General features: G+C 45.1%; 1 protein-coding gene across 1 annotated transcript in view; it reads left to right on the forward strand.

Annotated features, from left to right (window-relative positions):
- The window catches only part of LOC126162231 (limbic system-associated membrane protein-like), a 272,229-nt gene that overhangs the window by 120,958 nt on the left and 130,456 nt on the right, over nucleotides 1-20,815 (forward strand). The gene's annotated exons all lie outside the window — the stretch shown is intronic.

Below are 20,815 nucleotides of genomic sequence, written 5' to 3' on the forward strand. Positions count from 1 at the left end.
CGGGACAGGAAAGTGAGGCACGCCTGGATAGAATTCGCGCGGCCAATTAACAACCGTTGCTTTGATACATAGGTCATGAGTCTGATTTTTAGGCGATGTCACGCGCTCATATAGACAAATGCTGGACTGATTTTTGTGAATAAACCGTTTAGATCGCATAATAAATATCTTTATTACGCAGTTATGGCTACTGCCATCTTCAGATATCCGCAATTAAGGTTAACGGAACATAAAGAGCGATAGGCGTTTGTTAAATAATATCAAGCTACAAAAGATTAAAAATTAAATTTATTTTTTAAAATTCTTTAACTTTTAATTTTTAACCTTTTCTCGCTTATTATGTTGCTTTAATCCAAACTGCAGATATCTGAGGATGCCAGTAGCCGAAACGGCGCAATAAAGAAATTTATCAACGGATCTAGATACTTAATATACAAAATTACTCAAAATAATTCCGGACCCATACTGGAAATTCATTCAAGCCAAGTGTGTGATCATAAGTACTAATTTTTCTCCACAATCAAGTCCTGCCACACACTCGCGGCTTTCCTGGTAGATAACCGTGGTTTCTCATCGAAAATAAGGACGTTTAGTAAAGGTGGATGTGCGTAGCTGCCGAAAATGTGTGTGGAGATGGAATCTGTCCCTGTCTAAGACACGGTCTTCTTATGAGCAAACAAGAACGCTTCAAAACGATTTGATTTGTGGAGCGTGCGGTGAGTAACAGGGACTGCGAGTACGACAGAATGTTCTAGATATTTTAGGAATGTTCTGAAATCGTAAACTGTGGAAACTATGACAAAAAAAAGAAGTACAACTCTCGAGGGTGTATAAGGCAAAGTTAGTGTGCAAGTAAGGCAGAATGTTCCATAAAGCGTTAACAATTTTTACATCGTTGTTGAAACGCCAGATCAACTAGTATAACCGGACATCGCCGAAAATTACATAGACTCAGAAAGGATGTATGAACGAGCGATGCTAGCGACGAAAAATGAAATTTTGACATTACCATTGTCAGAGACAAGGTTTCTGCCGAACAGAGATTTTACGTTTCATTGACACCATGATCAATGAAATCAAAGTGTAAACTTTCCTTAAGTTAATTTTTTTCATTCGTTGAATGTGTCAGGAATGTCATTACACAAGTCATTTTTCAGAGGAATTTAAATTCTCCGAAATTCAGCGTTGGCACAACATTCTGTATCAGATATTGGCGGAAGGAGGTCATCAAGCACATTATAATGAAGGGCAAAGAAAGACGAAAATAGTATTTATACCGCGAATACTTTTAATTTCGATCGAATCGCCCCAATTCCGAGTGAATTTTGTGACCATTAACAAATCGCAAAGCCAAACGCTTCATATTTTGGCGTGAACTTGCAGATATCGAGCTTTTCATGCGGCTAGTTACTCGTCGGTTACTCAGTAGGTGATGGACCGAAAATACATTGCCAAACGAAAACATTTTGACCATTTTATATATGGTGTTCTCTCGGACACCACTGATTCGATCAGAAGCTGTATGCAGTGCACGACAAAAGAAACATTCGACATTTAGATACACTGGGACGTTGAGCGAACCCAACGGTGACAAATAAAAATTTGTGCCCGACTGGAAGTCGAACCTAGATTTCCCACTTTAGCGAGCGGTCGCCTTAACCGCTTTTTTTTTTTTTAATCTAATTTTGTTCGTAATTGTTCGTTGCATTTGTTGGGGGCGTATGTCCCATAACAGCCGTTGAAGTTCATCGTTGATCCAGTCACACAGTTTTTGTATTACAGCTCTGACCTAACACTCTTGAGTTACCGCGCCGGCACCGCCTCGGCTATCCGAGCTCGCCCTTCGGCCGACCCAAATCGCCAAATCCTGCACGCTACAGAGTAGCATCTCCTATCCATTAATTTACTTGCACGCAGCGTAACTGTATTCCTGCAAGGCTTCGGATACTGTTATGCATCCGCGCTGAAAGATCGTAACGCCGTCTGGCGTATATACATTAATGTTCAGAAAAAAAACAGAACAACTTGAATGAGTAGGGATAGGACGTTCACATTCACAGGACTTCTACAACAGTATGTTCTGCAGGAATGACTAGCATTTCAGTCACCTCGGTTCAGCAAGTGTCGTGCTACTTAGCAGGCACAGGATCCGCTATGGGCCCTGATAACTGGTTCCACGCGTGATGGTAACGAAGCGTATGAGGCGCGAATGGCATCCTGCGATGTAGCCTGTGATGTAGCCATCTATGATGGATTTACCTAGTTCCAAAGTCCATCTTTGGTGACTGGCGTTGGGTCACAGCACTGCACCCATCGTTTCACCATATTCCGCACATTTTCGTTTGGCGGCAAGTCTGGTGATCTGGCAGCCAGGACGAAAGAGTAACATCTTGTGACACCAAGAAGGCACGTGCTCGTGCAGCAACATGTGGTAGTGCATTGTCTTGCTGAAAAATGACGTCTGGGGTGTTGTGTAGAAAGGTTATGGCTACCGGTCGCAGCATGTCATTCACGTAGATCACACTGCCTTGGACGCGCACCAACTATGATTGGTGGTTGTAGCCAACAGCACACGACAATTTAAGGCTTTGAAGCGGTGCTGTATGTCTTGTGCGAAGCCGGCCGCTTTGGCCGAGCGGTTCTAGGCGCTTTAGTCCGCAACCGCGCTGTTGCTACGGTCGCAGGTTCGAATCCTTCCTCGGGCATGGATGTATGTGTTATCCTTAGGTTAGTTAGGTTTAAGTAGTTCTAAGTCTAGGGGACTGATGACCTCGGATGTTAAGTCCCATAGTGCTTGGAGCCATTTGAACCATCTTGTGCGAATGCAGTCACTGTGATGCCGCTCCACTCATTTACGGTGAACGAAAATGCGGCCATCATTTTCAAACAAACAGAACCTGTATTCGCCTGAAAACACTATGTGATGCAACTCCTGTCCCCGGTGACGCCGTTCCATACACCACAACCATTTAGCATGTTTCTGCATATTTGTCAAAGGTAGATGGAGAAGTGGACGATGTGCACGTAATTCCGGCGACGAACTGTCACCCCTGATAGTATACGATGTGTTCCACTGTTCCACAGTTGCGCCAGAGCCGAGGAGGACGCACATCTGTGCTGCATTTTCATTCGAGTCAAGGGGGTGGGTGGTGGTTTGTGTGGTGCGACCTGACCCATCTCGTCGTCTTCTACGGCCTTCTGTGAACCACGCTGCACACACCAGTTGCAGTGACGAAACACTTGGTCCCATACGAGCAACAATTTTCCGGATGGACGTATCACATTTCTCAAGACAATAATGCACCCTCTTTCAGACTCATTCATTGGACCGAACGGTTTATTCATACGTCTGCGAGGCATCCTAGATGTCTGCTCAAATCACACTCATCCAATATTTTCGGTTTCTAGTGACAACGAGTGCCGCAAGCATATTTTACCGCGGCGCGTGATTAGCCGAGCGGTCTCAGGCGCTGCAGTCATGGACTGTGCGGCTGATCCCGGCGGAGGTTCGAGTCCTCCCTCGGGCATGGGTGTGTGTGTTTGCTCTTAGGATAATTTAGGTTAAGTAGTGTGTAAGCTTAGGGACTGATGACCTTAGCAGTTAACTCCCATAAGATTTCACACACATTTGAACATTTTTGAACATATTTTACCGGTAGATGGTGTTGCGCCGCGATATCCATGTTGACCTTGTACCCGGAAGCCGACATGGTTCAAATGCTAATCATTCATGCAGAACATACTAATACACATACCCTGTGGATATGAATGTCCTATCTCTGGTCATTCAAGTGTTCTGTTTTTTTCTGAACATGAGTGTATACCGTATACGGATGGTGTCTGTTCTTTCGGATATGTATGCTCGGATAGCCGAGGCAGCTAAGGTGATCACCCGAATAAAGCTGGAAATCAGGGTTCGACTTCCGGTTCCGGCCCAAATTTCCATCTGTCGCCGCTGGGTTCACTCATTTTCGCATTACAGCTACAGGGTGGATATTTCCTTCATCACTAAGACTACTGAATGCCTTCTGGTAGTGTTGCGGGCACGTCGCTTGGTGATGGTAGTATACAGCGTCATTCAGGTAAGCAGTTCATCTCAGATATTTTCTCAACCGTTTAAGAAATCGACTACTGTTTACACCCAAACGAACTGTGGAAGAGTCCTCATTGGATGACGTTTAAGCTCTTTTCATAACTACATGAATTTTAGGGATATCTGTGTCAATTTCGTCATTTCAAATCTAACTATAGTAATTTCTGCTTTGGAACATGACATTACTGTCTTATGCGGAAGTTCATGCTGTTCTACGGAACCGTCGCGTCAGACTGATGGAGCGCTCCAGCTTGCAGCCTGACACAGCTAAGAGAGTCTGCTTACAAAAGCGGAACAGAGGAGGAAAGTTTAATTAAACTGATACTAATCACACCTGCAGCCTTGGTGGCCTACCGTGTAGAGCACTGGGCTACGAGCACGGAGGTCACAGGTTCAAAGCCAGAGAGGAGCGGGGCTCTTTCTTTGTTCCCGTCTCTCCAGGACGGCTCCAGGTCCACTCAGCCTACTGTGACATGAGTACCGGGGATCTTTCCCGAGAGGAAAATGCGGCCGGGGTGGCCCTCATACTGTCGCGGCGAAGAAAAGCTGCACTCCTCCTTCAGTCGAGCCAATAGCTGGGTCAAGGGCTTGCGCCACAGACTTTAGTTTTGCTTTTTACTTATCACACTTGGCTGCCCGTCATTGGGTCGACACATCAGCTGGAAGGCAAAGAACGTGGAACCTAGGACGGTTCATCCGTTAAATACGGCAACAGTTCTGCTCTTGTTCGTGCCAGAGCCTAGAAAGAAAGGTACACGTCGAAAATTAAATGGATTGTAAAAGAAGCAGTTTAGGTATAACGATTGTAAATTATAGCTTCACGATCTCAATTTATTGTCAAGATACATACTTAAATTGCAAAATAACATCAACAGCAGTAACAAAAAGGAAATCACAGAATAATTTGGTCATAAACACTCCCCTGAAACTCCATTTATGTCGTCAAGTGTTAGAAATGCCCGCTGTCTGCGGCAATACGCATTTCCGGTCGCTGGTACAAGTACGGTACTTTTGGACGAACTGAAGAAATTTCTTCGATATCCAGCGACCAGGAGAGAACTGGATGAGTTCTTATTTAACCAGAAGCGAGAGATGAGCCCGGCACCCATCGTGCTGGTGCCGCATACAGCCATGTATTTAAGATGGTAATTCCTCTAGTTGAGCCGGTAGTACTTCGTTAAGAAACTGTGCGTATACTTTACACGTTGAGATTTCTTCAGTGAAGTAAGGGCCAATCACACAATCACAAATAATCCCTCAGTAAACGTCCACACTCCACTGTCTCTGATGTTCAGTCAGTGCGGCTCCCCCCGTCGGAGGTTCGAGTCCTCCCTCGGGCAGGGGTGTGTGTGTGTGTGTGTGTTGTCCATAGCGTAAGTTAGTTTAAGTTAGATTAAGTTGTGTGTAGGGTTAGGGACCGATGACCTCTGCAGTTTGGTCCCACAAGACCTTACCACAAATTTCCAATTTTCTGATGTTCAGCCTCCCTCAGCCAGTACGGATTCTAAGCGGCCCAATAAAGTCTGTTTCTTACTGTGAACTTTTCACGATTATGAAGGTAACACCGTCGGCAAAGAAAATTCTTTGAGGAAAGAATATATTGTCCCGATGTCTCAGCAGAACCGAGCAACAGAATTCCACGCGCCTCCTGCAATCCCGATGGTTAATCTGCTGGCCAAGTAACACATGATACGGACAGCTGGTGTTTACATTCTACTCGCAGTAGAATGTAAACAACGCTTGGCACATTTATTCCAGAGGCTGTCGCAATTCCTCTACAACTGGATTACGAGCAACCGGAACCACAACATCCATTTCGTTCGCTCCGCTCGATCCTGATTGCTCTTTTTCCCCGTGCGGTATACCAGTGCCCTTCCAATAACAATTTTTTTGCACGAAATGGCATTCTTGTTTCATCCTCGGGATACCTTTGTGTGTACAACTCATCTGTTCCCTTCGAACTTCCTTTTGCATTCTCTGTAACGTTTCTCTTGATTTGTGAAAGGCGTGTGTTTTTTCAAACCAGCCAGCAGTCGACTCTCGTTAAACAGATGAACAGAATAAAAGCTACGTTTTTCTGTCTCTCGTTTATACGGATACTTTGACGGTGCAGCACTCTGTTTCGTTTTTATCCGACGTGATTTATTTCCTCGTGTGGGTATGAAATCGCGACCTTCCGCATCAGAGACTAGGTACTTTCATGTTCGAAACGGATAAATTCTTAGTTCTAGATAATTGTAATTTGTCCAAAACTACTAACTGGAGTTTGCAGGGTGAATGCCATTGAGTTGGTGCTTCTATAAGTAAGATACTAGCAACAGAAATTGCTATAGCTCCACTTAAAAAAGCGAAGTTGTTACGTATGTATCTGTAATTAATATTGCTATGAACACAGACTATACTTCATTCAGTGAGGACCTTCTCACAATTCATTTTGATGAAAACAGAATTAAACGGCCCAGGAAATATCTAAGATGAATCTCCCTGCATAAACTGAACAGAGACGAATGGGGAGTAATTGAATGAGAGAGAGAGGACCCGAATATACCTCGCTGCAGAAGAAGCCGAAGAAGACAGTCTGGAAGCCAACACTACAGCAGAAGTGTCAGGGTGTATTTAACGTCTAGCAAATACGAAAGCGACGGGACGCGACAACATCTACACGTATATGCTAAAAATGAGCTGTTAGAAAATGCCCTCCCGTACACACATCATACTCATCGTCAACGACAACCCGCATCAGAAGATCTACCCTCTAATGTGGAAGTACACCATCATCATTCCAGTACCAAAGACAGGGAAGAAACGGACGCACCAGAGTATTGTAGACCTATTAGCTCTCTTTCGACTCCGGGCAGTCTCCTGCTAAAAAAAATAGTAAAATATCTCCCACAGGAGTGCATAATACCAATGGAAAAATTTGTATTTACAGGCCGCTCAAATCCCCAACAATTTCTCAAGAATACTGTGGGATCACCCTACTCGATGGGTCACGAGCATTCGGCAGCGCATGGAATAGAAGGTTGATCTACAGACCCAAAATGCTTGTGGCTAGCTAACTAGAAGGACGAAACTTCACTATGCGCTTAGGAGACAATATGTCCACCAAGAGAGAAATCCGTGTAGAGACACCGAAAAAGTCGAAGATTGGTCCGGTGCTCTACAACGTCTAGGTAGCAGATCTCACGACATCGCCGCGAGATAGCAAACATGTGTACACAGACGACACAGCGCTTATAACTAGAAGAAGATGTCCCGCGGCACTACTATGACTGTTTCCAGATACATGCAACCATCTGGAGAAATGGGCATCCAAATGGCGCATCAGTTTAAGTGCCAGTAAAGGCAAGCACTGATACGGAGAGACATCCTCCTGTCGTAGGCGATATCAAGCTACCTGACACTCCGTACACAACTTCGACGCCCTACTTAGGAGTTCAGGTAGGCAGGAAGCTCACACGGAGGCAACTCGTGGAGGAAGTCAGATGGAACACCTCGCAAAATGTAAAGGCCCTCAGGTAACACGATTCTAGCTGAGTGAGAAACGGCGAGAAGCGGCCAGCAAATGCCGAAATCCACTGACAAAGGCAACGTTGACAAAGGGCAGAAAACCAGGCGAAGTGGCGCATTAGTTAGCTCAGTTAACTCGCATTCGGGAGGAGGACGGTTCTAATCTCCATCTGGCCATTCAGATTTAGTTTTTCTTGATTACCATACATCATTTAAGGCAAGTAAATGAATGGTTCGTTACAAAACAGCACGGTCGATTTTCTAATCTCCCCTCCCTAATCCGAGTTCGTGCTTTGTCTCTAATGACCTCCATGTCGTCGGAACGTTTAACTGTAATCTTCCTCCCTTCCTTTATTACAATGGGTAACCGCGCGGAGTGGCCGCGCGGTTTGAGGCGCCATGTCACGGACTGCGCGGCCCCTCCCGCCGGAGGTTCGAGTCCTCCGTCGGGCACGTGTGTGTGTGTGTGTGTGTGTGTGTGTGTATGTGTGTGTTGTTCTTCGCATAAGTTAGTTTAAGTAGAGTTTAAGTCTAGGGACCGATGACCTCAGTAGTTTGGTCCCTTAGAAATTCACACACGCACAATGGGTAGCTATCTCAGAAACGACGAACTGCATCGGCTGTTCGCATGCTGCTGTCGTGCGAATCGATTGAAAGTGGTTGAAGGAGGGTGAAGTCGTGAGTTGGAGACGAGGTGTCGGACGTTGGTGCCTTATTACAGAACGTGGAGGTCGACGGCTTGCCCGTTTTGTAAAGCAAGATAGGCAGCGATCTGTGGAATATCTGACTTCAGAGTTCATTGTGAGTGCAGATAAAAATGCTTTAGACCGCACCATTCTGTATAGACTGTTGGACATGGAACTCCACAGCAGACGACCCCTACGTGTTTCGACGTAGACCAAACGACAATGGCCATTACGATTGCAGTTGGAACAGGATCATCGGAAATGGACCGTGGAACAGTGGAAACGCGTCACCTGATCGGATAAATCACGTTTCTTGTTACACCAGGTCGATGGTCCGATGGTCGGGTCCGAATACACCGCCGTCCAGGCGAACGACTGCGCGAAACATGCACCGCGCCATGGACTCACGCGTTTGGTGGCAGTGTTATGCGATTCCACACTAATTGTGGTGGTAATTGAAGGGACTTAGATAGCTATGGACTATGCGAACATTACTAAAAAAATGGTTCAAATGGCTCTGAGCACTATGGGACTTAACATCTATGGTCATCAGTCCCCTAGAACTTAGAACTACCTAAACCTAACTAACCTAAGGACAGCACATAACACCCAGCCATCACGAGGCAGAGAAAATCCCTGACCCCGCCGGGAATCGAACCCGGGAACTCGGGCGTGGGAAGCGAGAACGCTACCGCACGACCACGAGATGCGGGCGCGAACATTACTGCGGACCACCTGCATCGCTTCAATATTTGATGTCTGCCCCCAGCGATAACGACTTCTTCCTGCGGGATAACTGTCCGTGTCACAAGGTCAGTATAGTGCTACGGTGGTTTAACGATCACGATAGCGAAATCATGCTGACGACGATTCTCTACAGGCCTTCCTGCACTTCGCTGTAATATTCTTGGATTGCAACACCTCTGTAAACAACAGCATCATCCCCGAAGAGCCTCATGGAACTTCCGAAGTTATCAACTACGTTATTTATATATACGGGATGTCCCATTTTAATCTACACCGGCCGATATCCCTGGAGCGTCACAATTCTGCGAAAAAAGTCTCCAGTAAAAGTTGTAAGGTTTGAAGTGGGTCATGGAGTGGTTACCTCGAAATTTCACGTCTGAAGATTTCTCCCCTGCAAGAACGACAGCCAGTCACTCAGCTTGTCTGACACTCATTACGCTCGTATTTTGTTCAGTAGCCGGCGGTGATAGTTGTTTGTGGATTTAATGCTGATTCCTACAGAGGAGGTTTCCGGTTTCTATAAATTTCATTATAAAGAGTAAAACGCGTCGTAGAATTCTATATCATACTGACGTCAGTGATGGAGGCCTATAGTTTTGCGCATCTGACCAATGACATATCTTGGAACCGGAAATAACCTGCGCTTTTTTGCGGTCGTGTAGCTTCTGTTGAACGCTTTCAGGCGCTTTAATAAGTTCGTATAATAAGTCGACTCGAAGCAAGATGCGTGATAGATCAGTAATATTCTACGAATCCAAAATACAGTTACACCACCGTAACTAAGTGCACAGATTCGAAAAAGAGTTATGATTGCGAATAATGGCGAGTAGCTTTTTGTGACAGTTATCTCGGACACTGACAGAGAACTGCCACCTCCGCGTGTGTCCAAGAGATGACGTCGGCTTTGCTGTGGCCAGAGGAAGGTGAGAAGAAGGGCAGACCCTCGCCGTGCTGTGGGCGGCCGCATTAGCTGCGTAAACACGCCGCCCGCCTCACCAGCTCAGTCCGCCTGGCGAGAAGCCGCGATGCCTGCGTGCACGCGTGTATGCCTTCCCACGACAATTACTTCCCTAGCGCGGCGTAGTGCACTCAGAGCGTCGCCAGCACCCACGGAGCTTAAGAAGAGGAATTATCTGGTTGTGCTACAAGTGCTCGTGGCAGAGACGAAGAACTGAATATCTTTGTTATTGTAAGATTACACTTGAAGCAGTCACATGCATCTGGAAGCGCGCATACGAAGAGATTTAGAGTGAAACTGCCACATACAACTAATCGCCAGAAAAGCACGTGACAGACTCAGCTTTATTAGAAGCGTCGTCAGGAAGTGTGTCTAAATGTTGCTAGTCAGTCTGCGACCCATAACAGTTAAGGTTAAGACCGCACTGAGCGGAACTGCCCTGCAGCAGAGCGTCGCGGTACGACGCAACCAAATACTGTTGATACAGGATCACAGTTACTGAACTTTTTGAAAAAAACTTGAATTGGTTAAAAACTACGTCGTGCACACACTCTATTCAACATGTAAACGTTACGGAGATGTTTAGCAAACTAAAGTGGCAGACTCTGAAAGAGAGGCGCTCAGCATCGCGGTGTAGCTTGCTGTCCATGTTTCGAGAGGGTTCGTTTCTGGATGAGGTATCGAATATATTGCTTCCCCCTACTTATACCTCCCGAGGAGATCACGAATGTAAAATTAGAGAGATTCGAGCGCGCACAGAGGCTTTCCGGCAGTTGTTCTTCCCGCGAACCATACGCGTTTGGAACAGGAAAGGGAGGTAATGACAGTGGCACGTAAAGTGCCCTCTGCCACACAGCGTTGGGTGGCTTGCGGAGTATAAATGTAGATGTAGATGTATTCGGGTTTGGTTATGACATGTTTGATATGTCTGCTATCATCGGCGATGATGTACTCCAGACGAATGGCGAAATTCTGAATGACCGGCTGAAGTGTCGGAACATCGATGCTGTTGATGACCTCCTGAATGGCTCTTTTCAGCTCAGCAATGGTTTTAGGGTTATTCTGTACATCTTGTCTTTAATATAGCCCCACAAAAAGGAGTCGCATGTGTTTAGATCCAGAGAATATGGCGGCCAATCGAAGCCCTTGCAAGTGGTCTCTGGGTACTCAGAGCCAGAATGCGCCCCCAAAGTGCTCCTCCAGGACATCAAACACTCTCCTGCTTCGATGGGGTCGACCTCCGTCTTGAATGAACTACATCTTGTCAAAATCAGGCTCACTTTAGGTAATGGGGAGAAATCAGCTTCCAAAACCTTCACGTACCGATCGGTAGTCACCGTAACATCAATGAATGTCGGGCTGATTACTCCGTGACTGCCGGCCGCGGTGGTCTCGCGGTTCTAGGCGCGCAGTCCGGAACCGCGCGACTGCTACGGTCGCGGGTTGAATCCTGCCTCGGGCATGGGTGTGTGTGATGTCCTTAGGTTAGTTAGGTTTAAGTAGTTCTAAGTTCTAGGGGACAGATGACCACAGATGTTAAGTCCCATAGTGCTCAGAGCCATTTGAACCTTTTTTTTTTTTTTTTTTTTTTTTTTTTTTTTTTTTTTTTTTTTTTTTTTTAACTCCGTGACTGGACATTGCACACCACGGAGTCACCCGTTGAGGACGAAGAGACTTCTCTATCGCGAAATGCGGATTCTCAGTCCCCCAAATGTGCCAATTTTGCTTATTGACGAACCCATCCAAATGAAAGCGGGCTTCGTCGCTAATCAAACCATACTAATTCCCATCATACCCCGAGGCCAACCGTGCAGTTTGAACGTCCTAACGCAAACCGTTGACTAGTTATGACGATTTTATTTCATATAGTTCAATAACTGTCACCCCGTATGAAATTATATGAGGCAGAAAGCACAGCCATGCACAGTTGACCAACTGGCCAACTACGCTGATCCGTTGTCGCTTGTGCGGTGTATCAAGTGACGCAACACTGCACGTCATTCAAATCGCAGCTCTTTTGACGTTCGAAATGAAAGTTTGTTTGCCAAACTGGTGTTAGACGAGGAAAAGTTAATTGTATGTTAAGTGGATATCCAGAGTCATATCACCTTCAAAATTAACTTTATGTGAATAGTAAGAGAAAAAGCAACATTTGGAAAGAAATTTCCATGGAAAGTGGGATAACATAACGTACGAATACCTACAAACTAGATCTTTTTTATTTTGTGAAACGGACGATTAGATCCATTTTTTATCACTACATGCTTATTATTAGGTTTTCTGTACTACTTATTTTCTTTTAGACGACATCCCCTGTTTACCACGTCGTTTTTCCAGACCAAACTACTTTGCGAGGAAGTGAAATAATCTTTGAATCAATCGCATATCCGGAGAGCATTATTTACGAAATTGCCTCCTATGTGTACAACATCTCGTAATTGGATCTCGTCAGTCTCTTCATTGTCAACAACCCTGTATAGTGTCTGAGAAAATTGTGCAAGACACACTTTTCAAAATCGCGTTCTGTACATGTTCCGGACTGAGAACAATCTTGCGACAGCAAATCCTAAATTTTTGGCACAGTATTCCAAAAGCGTTTTCTGAAATTCTTCGAGCTCTGTTACCTCTGTAAAAGTATACGTTTTTCAGATGGCTATCTAATTGTGTAACAGAATAAAGTCTCATCAAATGGGGTTTGGATGCAAAGCTTCGTCTCCAACAGACACGTAAGGTGGGTCCCCGCGCACCTTCCCTCCGGCGGGCAGATTGCCCTCGCGGTCGCCGCTGAGCCAATTCACTCCATGAAAGGAGGGCCGCTGGGAGGGGAGTGGACACACTGCCTCCGGCCTCAGGAGCCGCTAAGCCGCCCCTATACAAGAGCTGCCGGGTGCGCCTCAAGCACCGGCACCGAGGGAACGCTGAGGTACACACCGCACTCACTGCGGCCCAGCTGGCCGTGGCTTTGCGTTGATGAGGGAAGACAACATACGGTTTAACATTCCTTCCTGTGGAGCATTACTGAGCGCTACTTTGGTTTGCTGCAGTTCCTTTTCGTTTATGCGGTAATCTACAGTCAGCCCACCATCTTCTCCCACATAAGACGCCGTGGTGCGCAGCTATATCCCCCGCCATTTCTAAATCCGTGTTGCTGGAACTCCCACGACGCTGCTGATGTCCAAGAAGTTTTACTGGAGTATCGCTCCTCTCATTCGCTATCTCTAATCTGTTTCCCTTCAAATCACTTAGTCTCAGTGCCTACCGACAGACAAATTTCCTTTTCTTCATCTTCCCAAGAAGAGAGCTCTCATCTTTCTTTTCAGTATTACTATCTTACTTTCCATGTGCGACCGACATCGTGCTGTGTTTTCAGCTCAGCCACCTTTCAGTTACCCCGTTTTGTTCTTTTCATAGTTTTCAACTATCGAACTCTCACTGCCACACATTAACGTATTCCACGTAACTGCTTTAGCAAAGCACTATTTTACTTCTACATTCACATGGCTGTTTCAACATATCGCAAGAACAGTGACAATACTCAAAAATGCACTACTTGAGATAAATCAGCTTAAAGAGTTCTATAAAACTTTTAGTGAAACAGAGTAAGCGTCCTTTAAATTTCTAGTAATTTTGTCAGTAAATTCCATTACGTTCTATGCAACAGTAATACGGACATGCGAATGTGAGGTGTTATCGGGCAGTCATTAATTAATTCTTTAAGTTGTGTCACATTTCTTGATTTCCTATAAACTATTTTGTTTTTGTTAATACCTTCATGAACACCCATCAGGCAAAATTAGTAGTTAACTTAATATAAAAAATGAAAAAAGTTGAAATTGTTGTATTAGAAAAATATAAAATACAATAGATAAGGAATATCAATTAGGTGCAACCTAAGGAATACAGTTTACGAAAACATAAAATCACAGATGGGCATATATAATGTAGGAATACTTTTCGCCGAGAAAAGGGATTCTATATGAACTTCATTTATAGCAGAAATGTCCATTTTTTTCTTGTGCGCTGCAACGCACGAAATTTCGTAATATTTACAACAGTTGTAATCTTCAAAACAGCGTCTGTTCCTTCAGATCATGCATGAATCTTAGGAGGGCATTGTACTGTAAGATTCAGACCCTGTAGATACACTGGGATTGTAATAATCTATGATATTAACAATTTCATTCAGCTTACCTTACACATGAAAAGTTTCACAACTCAGAATGTGACTGTTCTTGCCGTGGCGCATCATATAGTAGCCTACAACAAAGGTGATACACCTGAATTGAGGTGGACAAATTGCTGGATAGAGATGAGACGTGTTTCGTAGACGCTGGGAAATTTTGCACATATAAAAACTAAAAATTGCCGTTTTGACTTTTATCACTTTTCTAAATTAACGAAATACCAGAACTGTTGTATTTGCTCATTGGTGGAGTCAATTTGAAGCTATATATGCTTCTGGTTCGTTCTTGTTTCTGAGACTCTCATTTAGGTTAAATCTACCATACTCGGACGGGTTAGGAGACAGTTTTATCTTTGGAACAGTCTGCTCATATTGAAGTAACAACTACGAGTATTCTGCACTACATTTTCTTGCCATTAACTTTCACGATCTTTTCCTTCCGTTTTAATTTTACTACGTCTGCTTCCACAAATCAATTAGATGGGAGTAGCAGCACTCATCAGTTTCATTTCATGACGCTTGGTATCATTGCTGCCTCATTTTCAAACTGTAGTGGAATGCGAATTTTCTGTTCACATTGTTTGCCTGCACGTAGCTGGAGGACGGCGTCAAATAGTTCAGATGGCTCTAAGCACTATGGGACTTAACATCTGAGGTCATCAGTCGCCTAGAACTTAGAACTACTTAAACCTAACTAAACTAAGGACTTCACACACATCCATGTCCGAGGCGGGATTCGAACCTGCGACCGTAGCAGCAGCGCGGTTCCAGACTGAAGCGCCTAGAACGGCACGGCCACAGCGGCCGGCATACGGCGTCATGAAGAAGGAAGGAAGATCAGGGTTAGCAGCCCCTTCAACTACTCGATTATTAGAGATTCGGCAAGTAAACAGGACGTGCCCTTTTAAAGGAAACATCCTGGTATTCGCCTCAGACCACTTAGAGAAGTCACGCAAAACGAGGATGTGGACCGCCGTCTGCCAGAACGCTCGTCTAGCGCCTCAGCGCTGCGCCACCTGCTTGCTTGGCGTCAGAGGGCATTTGTTCTCTCTCCAGTTGTTTACTTGTCGCAGCGCTGCGTAAATTTCGTCTGAGAAGACGATTCGATTAATTTCGACGACAACAGCTCTATGACATTACTTCTTGTGCTGCGTGACATCATATGCGGCTGAAAATTTCGATTACGCAACATCAGCCTCCAGCGAGATCTGAGACCTCAGTTGGATGTCTACGAGTTGAAAAATTGCAGGAAAACTGAATGTTGCGCTGCCCTTCAAATGAAATTGTGCGAGTACAGGTTTTGTGGTACCGGAGTGGGAGAGACGAGCTAATTTCTACAAAACCACGCAGAAGCAATCATAGTAATTCTTTTGTATCAACTGGACTCGAGAGAAATAGCAAGCTTCTGTGAAATTTTGTAAATGTTAAAAGGCAAACAGTCTTGCAAGCGATTGAGTCTTTCAGGCGCATTATTTCCTCAAATGCATTTTCTGTCCCGTATTTAACTCAGTCTTTATAGTGGATGAAGAAGAAGAGAGGCAATTCATTCTAAGGAAAAATTTAGTTTATTAAAAGAAAATATTTAAAATAAAGTTAAAATGAATTCATTTTCTTATTCTTTGTGTGCCGAACGTACCTATACGCAAATGACGGAAGACTGGTTACTCAAAGTTTTGCAAGATAACGGTCATAAATATTGCGTAGCTATTTCTTTTCCTTTTTGCATATAAAATCGTTTATACTACTTAATTGAGAATGTGTTAACGTTTTAGTCGTATTGTTTAATCCTTTGTAATTGTTTTACAAGTTTACACAAGTTAGCACATCGTTTGCCCAAATTTCAGCGCTAGGGACACAGTGCTTCTGTATCGGACACACTTATAACAGCAACTACAATTTTTATAATCACAGTGCGTGTGAAGGCAAAGTGTGTGTGACACTATACTTTTACAGGGCTTTTGTACTCTCTGCCGATATGCCGTAGCCATCCTCAACAGTCATCCTCCTTCAGTAGGCTAATGACACTGCTTTCCTAGCACTCTACTCTACACTCTAAAAATTGCAACGATTCATCCAAATCCACCTCAATCAGTTTACCTTCTAGTGCAATCAATGGCTCCTCAAGATCAGCCTCTCCAAAACCCAGGTAGTAATTATGGGAAGAACCACCAGCAGCTTTCATCTCCAGGAGTTCTACCTAATCATATACAGCCGTCCTATTCCAGTTAACTAATACACTACAATATGTTGGACTAACACGCGACCGGCAACAAACATGGAAACCTCACCTACTGACAGTTCAAGAGAAAGCCCACAGTAGACTTAATCTACCAGCTGGCCGAAGTTGGGGTTTGTACATCTATCCCCCACATTTACAGAACTTTGGTCCGAGCCGTCCTCTCCTTCGCAAATGTTGCATGGATATCCGCTCCACGTAAGTCCTATCAGTCTCTCCAAATCCTTGAATGTCACGCCCTCTGCCTTGCTTTCTGCATCCGTGTACCTTCTCCTACGGGGATCCTCTGTCATCTCATCAAAATCCCACCCCTTCTTGCCCACAATGAATACATCTATAGGCCTATATCTTACAGCATCCGCTAACTACATTTCAATAATTCCATTATTTCCCCTCTGATCACCAATCCAGGTACACTGACGCACCTATCTCACCATGGTTACACTTACATACACTTCATAACCTATACCTATACCTATGCCACTTCAACCGTCTTCCTGTCCCAGAAATAAAATCCGCTCTGATATTTATCCATCCTACCAACTATAACCTTTCCCCATCCACCCCGCTCCGCAATAGGGCTCCCTTCTCCCCCTTCCTCTCCACCTGCCCCCAAGACTTCTTCTTTTGATACCACGTTCCTATCCACGCACCAGACTTCTCCTCAGCTTCTATCTTCCCGCAACACACTTTAACGCCTACTCTTATCTCCAGGGTTATTACCCAGCGGACCCCTATATGTTTTACCTTCAGCCTAATAAAACACTTTTTGATTCCTCCAAATTCTTTTATCCCAGTTGCGACGGTACCTAACGGTTACTTCTGAGTAGTTCCTCTTCTAGACAGCATACAAGCAATCCAGCTGCAACTTTGTCTGACTTTGCTCATACCTTAGTTAGTTGGGTTATGCACGATTCTATTTTAAAAAAAAAGGCTTGATGCTGTCATAGGGCCGAGCCACACACCTGCTTTCATATTCGGCAGCTAACGAGGTGCAAACAATCACCTGTGGCTGTGATATTGCAGTGAAATTATCTACGCATTGCCTAGAATTGCGAGTTGATAAAATATGCAGAAGTACGAAATAGAAGTTAAATGACTAATTTAATAAGAAGGGATCTATTCTAACATCTGTAATTGATGTAGACGACAGAGAATTACTGGTGTGTCGAATAAATATTCAAGAAAGGACATCTAAAATAAACAGGAAGTGGGTCCTACGATATTCAATTAAACTAAAGACTTGAAAATACCCTTATCAAATGCGGTAAAGTTTCGTTGAGACCATTTTGAGACTGATAGCACAATCCTCATACTAAATAATCATGAAAGATACGTGAAAACTAAGTCAATTTTGTGCTCACAAGCCGGCCGGAGTGGCCGTGCGGTTCTAGGTGCAACAGTCTGGAACCGAGCGACCGCTACGGTTGCAGGTTCGAATCCTGCCTCGGGCATGGATGTGTGTGATGTCCTTAGTTAGTTAGGTTTAATTAGTTCTAAGTTCTAGGCGACTGATGACCTCAGAAGTTAAGTCGCATAGTGCTCAGAGCCATTTGAACCATTTTTTGTGCTCACAATACATGAAATATTCGTCAGCTCAAAACACTTCAGAGTTCAACATGATGATTCCAAATTTATACATGTGATACAAGTAATAGTAACTCTTGATCTGTCTATCCACAGTTCCGAAATACAAACGGAAAAAGTTAGAGTCCTGCTTTGGAGCATATTCAGATCTCTCATGAGTCCCTTCAAAAGTTAGATTATTACAGGGGCTGTTCACTGCCCAGAGGAGTGGTACTCAAGCGTCAACTTTAGGTTACAATATCTCCGGATGTAATTAACATTTTACAATGCAACAAACAGCACTGATTACGTATTTGTTTATATGTTCAGATGTGCTAACAAAACTAACGGGGTTCCATTTAAAAAAAACTTAGGTTTGTGTTAAAAAACATACTTCCGTGCAGTTTTGTATGGTTTGTATTAAACTATTACACTAGCCCCTCTCCTCACGTTTGGTCTGTGGAATCGGTTCGTCAGTATTTGATGTGGTTTACGAAATACATCCAGCGGTAACGTTAGGTGACTCACCCTGTATCCTACAGTTCCCATAAAGTCGACTCCAGCAATCCCATTGTCTCCCCCCCTAACCACAAATCCTGATGTGCTGTCACACATATGTCAAAACATCCCACCTGCTTCACACTTGCACATTTTCCATATCTTCTTCCAGAGTAATTTTAACAGACTTCCACTAGCTGACGACGAAGTCCGCCCTGACATCTACCCCTCGTATCAGATTCGGTCGTTCCTGCCTCTTGTATTCAGCCTATTTGCAACTGAATGGTTTTAAATGTCAGACAACGTTCCTCTATGTGTTATTATATATTATCAATGAAAAGGGACTTTTATGTACCTGAAACCATCTGCATTGCCCCTCTCGGACGAGGGAATGAATATCAATTATTATATACACTCCTGGAAATGGAAAAAAGAACACATTGACACCGGTGTGTCAGTCCCACCGTACTTGCTCCGGACACTGCGAGAGGGCTGTACAAGCAATGATCACACGCACGGCACAGCGGACACACCAGGAACCGCGGTGTTGGCCGTCGAATGGCGCTAGCTGCGCAGCATTTGTGCACCGCCGCCGTCAGTGTCAGCCAGTTTGCCGTGGCATACGGAGCTCCATCGCAGTCTTTAACACTGGTAGCATGCCGCGACAGCGTCGACGTGAACCGTATGTGCAGTTGACGGACTTTGAGCGAGGGCGTATAGTGGGCATGCGGGAGGCCGGGTGGACGTACCGCCGAATTGCTCAACACGTGGGGCGTGAGGTCTCCACAGTACATCGATGTTGTCGCCAGTGGTCGGCGGAAGGTGCACGTGCCCGTCGACCTGGGACCGGACCGCAGCGACGCACGGATGCACGCCAAGACCGTAGGATCCTACGCAGTGCCGTAGGGGACCGCACCGCCACTTCCCAGCAAATTAGGGACACTGTTGCTCCTGGGGTATCGGCGAGGACCATTCGCAACCGTCTCCATGAAGCTGGGCTACGGTCCCGCACACCGTTAGGCCGTCTTCCGCTCACGCCCCAACATCGTGCAGCCCGCCTCCAGTGGTGTCGCGACAGGCGTGAATGGAGGGACGAATGGAGACGTGTCGTCTTCAGCGATGAGAGTCGCTTCTGCCTTGGTGCCAATGATGGTCGTATGCGTGTTTGGCGCCGTGCAGGTGAGCGCCACAATCAGGACTGCATACGGCCGAGGCACACAGGGCCAACACCCGGCATCATGGTGTGGGGAGCGATCTCCTGCACTGGCCGTACACCACTGGTGATCGTCGAGGGGACACTGAATAGTGCACGGTACATCCAAACCGTCATCGAACCCATCGTTCTACCATTCCTAGACCGGCAAGGGAACTTGCTGTTCCAACAGGACAATGCACGTCCGCATGTATCCCGTGCCACCCAACGTGCTCTAGTAGGTGTAAGTCAACTACCCTGGCCAGCAAGATCTCCGGATCTGTCCCCCATTGAGCATGTTTGGGACTGGATGAAGCGTCGTCTCAGGCGGTCTGCACGCCCAGCACGAACGCTGGTCCAACTGAGGCGCCAGGTGGAAATGGCATGGCAAGCCGTTCCACAGGACTACATCCAGCATCTCTACGATCGTCTCCATGGGAGAATAGCAGCCTGCATTGCTGCGAAAGGTGGATATACACTGTACTAGTGCCGACATTGTGCATGCTCTGTTGCCTGTGTCTATGTGCCTGCGGTTCTGTCAGTGTGATCATGTGATGTATCTGACCCCAGGAATGTGTCAATAAAGTTTCCCCTTCCTGGGACAATGAATTCACGGTGTTCTTATTTCAATTTCCAGGAGTGTATATAGATAAATGTCATATGCATTTATTGCTTCCGTCGGAAAGGCTGATTTTGCGACTGTGCAACCATACCCACTGAAACGGTATATTGTAATTTAACTTAAAGCATTTGTAGATTTGAAGACACTCTGCCATTCTGTGTGGATATGACCTGAAAACGAAGGCGAGGCGTTGCCCAGTAGCGCCACCTGTCCGGCAGTGTTCGTATTTCTGCACACTTCTGGGACGAGCTGCCAGTTGACACCACGCGTAGACATGCTTTTACTGCTATTGACACTGAACTTTGTATTGGGAGTTCTGAGTTTCTATGGGTGAATTTTCTTTCTTTTATTTTACTTTTATAAGCTGGTATACGTAATAGCTCTGAGTCTAACGTTGCTTTAATCTTAATTACGGATTTGTTACTGGCAGTAACCCAAAAGTTGTTATAAATGAAAATACCGGGTGATCAAAAAGTCAGTATAAATTTGAAAACTCAATAAACCACGGAATAATGTAGATAGAT

The sequence above is a fragment of the Schistocerca cancellata genome, chromosome 2 (genome assembly GCF_023864275.1).
Source record: "Schistocerca cancellata isolate TAMUIC-IGC-003103 chromosome 2, iqSchCanc2.1, whole genome shotgun sequence".
Lineage (NCBI taxonomy): Eukaryota > Metazoa > Arthropoda > Insecta > Orthoptera > Acrididae > Schistocerca > Schistocerca cancellata.